The following is a 5,382-nucleotide window of genomic DNA, read 5'->3' on the forward strand; positions in this document are numbered from 1 at the left end:
CCATGCCTTTGAGCCACTGAGCCTTCCATCTGGAATGTCCTTTCATGCCTTCTTCTTCAAATAACATCTCACTATGTCATGGGATTCTTGGAGTGTCACCTCACCAGCTGGAAATCTCTATGCTGGTGGCACCTTCTGCTTGATTATTGCTCATGCCCACTGGACTTGTTCCACCCAGACTGGCAGACTGTGCTTGGATCCCACACCTGTCAAGGGTGATCCAGGTATGGAGCCATAAGGGGTGTGTGAGTGAGTATAGGCTCTGGCCACTGTGCACAGCCAGGCTTGCTGGCTGCTGTGGTGGGGTTATCCTAAGATAACCAGAAACCATTACACTCAATGGACAGCTTTGACTGCTATAGTGAACAGTTTTGATTTTAATCATGTTTTATTTACTATTAATTGGACCCCACATCCTTCTGGACCGATTTAGCATCATAAACATTTTTGCTCTTTTTTGGCACTAAATAAGCTATAGAAATGCACATGTGTGGTCTGGTTAAACAGATGTTTTAATTAACAACTTCTTTAGAGCTGTTATCAATGTACATTTGAAGAGTCTGAGTATAGTTCCTCTTGATGATGACTTTATTATATAATAAAAGTGAAAATTTTGCAGTTGTCTCCTCAATTTAATAACCCAAACTGGCTGTATGAGATAATACATGTTTATAAATCATGTTCAAATTTGAATTATTTGTGTATATTAATCAAATTAATCAAAGAATTGCCAAATCCATTCTTGACTTTGTTCTCAATGGAATTGACCTCTAAATTTATACATTTACTGCAAACTTTCTCTCACACTATAACATTAAAATTGAATGCTTTTTTTAAAGATTAGTCTAATTTTATAACAGATAGTCATACATTTAGAAAGTAAAATTTCTAACACATAATACTATTATATTTTCTAATTTTGTAAACTGTGTTCATTTCTAGGCTTTTAGGAAAGCACATTAAATCTTCAGACTCCTCAGATATCAGCTGAAAATTATGGCATTATTTATTTCTTTAGAAAATGTGGACTTAAAGTGAAAATAGTTGAATTACTAAAGGCTTACTTTCATATGCTAAATCAAGTTTAGCCTAAAGCTGCCTCCTTACATATTTACTTTTGGCCTAAAGGTTTTTTCTGTACATTGTGAACTCTAACAACTGGAGGTGTGCTGTAGCTCACAATTTTACCAATCACTGAGTTTTGGCCAATCAAATGTAGCCAACTGTTCAAACTGTATTCAAACAAGGAAAACCTGGAGCTATAACCAATCCAGTTGTTTCTGTACCTCTCTTCTATTTTCTGTACATCACTTTCCATTTGTTGTCCATAAATTTTCTTCCACCATGTGACTGTGCCAGCGTCTCTGAATCTGCTGTGATTCTGGGGGCTGCCCTATCTGCGAATTGTTCATTGCTCAATTAAACTCCCTAACATTAATTAATTAATTAATTAATTAATTTATTGAGACAGTGTCTCATTCTGTTGCCAAGGCTGGAGTTGCTTGGTGGGATATGGGCTCATTGCAACTTCTACCTCCCAGTAAACTCCTTTAGATTTAATTCAACGGAAGGTTGTTTTGTTTTTTTAAACAGATGGTGACAGTGGTGCTATCTGAAGTAGAGCTTTTAACAACCCCCAGGAGCACTGAGTGAACAAGCAAGGTACCTACAAAGACCCTCTTGTGTCCATTGATCTTCTCTCAGAGTGGCAGGGGATTGTGGGTAAGTTCTCTGAGATTTCAGAGCTACAGAGATTTGTGTTTTAAGTTATCCAAGTTTCTGTGAGCAAATTTCTGATCCAGATTGGATTTGGAACTCGTGACAGAAATTGGACTGCTTTCACGATGTTATTTGATCTGGTAATTAACTGTCTTGGATCCAGTATGAGACCTCTTACATCTGTCTAAGAAAAATTCTGGTAGTAAATGGTAATATTATAAAGGTTATAAAATTTGGCTTTTGAAAATTCACAGGGATTTTTGTGTTCTACTTCTCTGTTTCATTTTCTTGTGCACTTTGGTAGGGGGGAAAAAAATCACTGGCTAAGTTAATCAAGAAAACCTGAAAGTAAAACCAATATTTTTGGTTAAAATAGGACACTTAATTCCTGAAAAACTGAGTTCCTTCCAGCACATACATTAGGCATAGAAAACAGCAAAGTCTTATAGAAATGGCGAAACCTCAATAAAGACAACTTAAAATGGAATGTTCTGAATAAACAACAACACATTGAAGTGCTTTTAAAATGAAAGATCTCAAAATTAAATCTGCTAACCTTTTTAGTTTAATTACTGTCCCAATCCAAAGAAAATAGACTGCAGTACCAACTGGCTGACTTTGGATAAGTAATGGGGTACATTTACCTGAGTAAAGGATGGAATTCGGTTAGAGGCCCACCACTCGGTAAAGTCCTTCTTGGCTAAAAATGGATTAAAGATGACAGGGCCCAAGCAGAAGCAAGTTTGAGCCTTGTCAATTCCATATTGGGTGCTAAGCAGAGTGGCTAATGTCTATGTTTTGTCACATGTATTTTGCTCTGGCCAGAATGGAAAAATATAATTTTCCTTTGTATTGCTGCTTGTCCACCAGGGTTGTGGTGCAGCAAAGTGTGTCATTAGGGAGTCTTAGGGAAAGGAAACCCAATAGACTGGCATGCCAGCAAAAGGGTAAGAATTTCTTACTAGTCAGACTTCTGACCTCCGTCTTTCTCTCTCTCTCTCTCTTTCTCTCTCTGTACAAACCTGTTGAACAAATGGTAAAAATCACTGTTTATCTCCTCTGTAAAGTTCTGATTAATGGGAAAAAGGATTCATGAGCCTAATTGGAAGCTGTAACAAATTTGGTGTGCTTTATGTGTCTTTCTGTATTGTTCTGTTTAACGAGGAGTACCTTAGGATAGAATGCAGTTCTAAGATGCCATCAACCCACTGTTCCAGATGGCTTAGTAAATTGGTCAGTTACAAACTTTGCTGCAGGTCTCTGAAGGGGGGAAAAAAAAAAAGGAAAAGTTAGATGAGGGCTCCATCTTGCTTTATGTCCTTGGACTCTTGACCTTGTAACCACATGGCAATACTTTCTCTTGATCTCTGCCATTTTACAGTGGCAGACTGGATTCAATTCCAGACACAGGGAGTGAGTCCTTTCTGGTTTGATATCAGCATGAGCTTTGACATTTCTTGATTCTCATCCCCTCCATAAACCATCTTGAATTTTCCTTTTGCTGAGCACAGAAATAGTGGTCATTTGGTCTGACTGAAGTCAGGTACTAAGGTATTTAAAAGAACTTTTAAAGTGCTATGGCTAAAGTCAGCTTAATTAAAAGCAGATATTCAAGCTCTAACAGCCTGGGATTCCTTGGGAAAAGCAGAAGAGGCACCGCAGACCCTGTTATGGGGAAAACATCTGTTTTCCTCATGAAATCTCAGGAATTAAAAGTAGATAGAACCCTCTCAAAATCTAAGCCTTTTCCATTTTGCATTGCATTATCTGATGTTTTTGACTTTTAGGAGTACCAGAAATTATTTTGTATTATGAGAGAGCTTTTGTATATAATAACTAGGTAGGAATATATATTTTCAGGGATGTCTAATTGTAGTTATGGGGAGATAGACTCAGCTCTGCACATTTGGATCAGAGAATAATGCTCTTGGCCATCTTGAAATTATGGAAATATCCTCAAACCCCCATTGAGAGATAAGACTTCTCAGGTGGTGGGCTTTTTCCCTCTTTGTTGGATCCAGGATCTGGTGTAAACATGGAAATGAGACCGTTAATTTCTAGAGTTCTGTTTTGCATTAAAAAACTTAAAACTGGCAAATGAAAATCTTACAACTATTGAATCTTCTTCTATCTGTCTATCTCTATAGGTATATATGTGTGAGTGTATGATTTTACATAAAAGAGTACTAATTAACCAGCTTAAAATAAATGCTTAGATAAAATATTTTGAAAAAATAAAACCATAATGCCTTTTATTTCATGCAAATTTAGTAACTTTTGGAAAATAAAAAAATTAAAAGATTATTGGTAAAATAAAGACTTTTTTTGTCTAAATTAGGCAGGTCAGGTATTGGGTTTGCTAAATGCTTTAAGGTCACAAACTGGTTTGACTTTTGAAAATTGTTCAATGTACCTACCTTGGAGACATTAGATTCTAGATAAGGCCTAGGGAAATGTGGAAATAGCCATGCCCCCTAGCTCTGCAAAGAAGGTTATAAAAAAGACTTATTATATAAGAAAGGATCTTGTATAGTAATTCCTTGTCCTAAAATAAAATAATCGGTTGTTTAAAAAGAGAAATGTTTAGAACAAGTCAGAAAGTCCAAGCATGTCACAAATGGTCTGGGTAAGTCATGAAAGGATTTGTGAAAGGAAAAGTATGCAACAAAAGTAAAAATTGCTAAGAGTTATTATTATAACATGTAATTGAGACCACCGAAAAAACAGCTTTACACACAAGGTGTATAAGGAAAGTAACTTTTTTTGGTAAATATTATAAGAAGGCATGAAAATGTAAATTTTTTGCCTAGTTTAGAGGCTTAAAGAATTGTTTTAAATTAGATAAGATAAACCTAAGGTTTGAACAAGTTGTGGAAGGGTTGTAAAAATTAATCTTGTAAAATAAATTTTGTTTGTGAACATACTGACTAAATTTCAGAAGCAATTATTTGGTTTTTCTGAACAATGAACATTGGAATGAAAGCACAACATGGTTTCCTTAAAGTACTGATCTGCTCTTTAAGAAAAATTTGGAAAGGGTTATAAAATGTTTATGAGAATCTCAACTCTCACCTTATGGTCAAATGATAAGATTGGATAAGGATTTGTTTATAAGTTTTATTAAAAATTTGCGGTTGGCGAGTTAATAGTAACACTAATGCAAGAATGGAAATTGCGCCTCTCTCTCTTGAACAAAGATTTCATGATTTTCATGTAAAAGGAAAATGCAAGATTTTTGTTTGCCCTTTGAATAAATAAACTATTGAAAAAAAGAAGAGAAAAATAAGAGACAGATTTTTGGAAAGTTAAGTTTTCCCTCTGTCAATGAAGAAAGGTTTTTGCCTTTTTAAAATGTTTGACTCATCATTTTAGCTAAATGAATGACTTATGGTGACCTGGAAGTCTATTTCATAATATCAAGTGTTTTAAACCTTTAACATATTTGATAGGCTTCTCAAAATCACATTTCAACTTCAAAAATATCTTTTATGACCTCTAAATTTGGGATGCCACATAGGGCCCCTGAAGCATCCAAAAGAGAGGTAAACAGGATTATCTGACATGTTAAGCCATGTTACACCAGAAGCATTGTCAAAATTAAAAAAAAAAATGTTTCACCCTTTTCAGATTATATTTTAGTGAATGATATTAATATACGTTCCA

Source organism: Rhinopithecus bieti, unplaced genomic scaffold, assembly GCF_001698545.2.
Source record: "Rhinopithecus bieti isolate Rb0 unplaced genomic scaffold, ASM169854v2 scaffold_33122, whole genome shotgun sequence".
In the NCBI taxonomy this organism is placed as follows: Eukaryota; Metazoa; Chordata; class Mammalia; order Primates; family Cercopithecidae; genus Rhinopithecus; species Rhinopithecus bieti.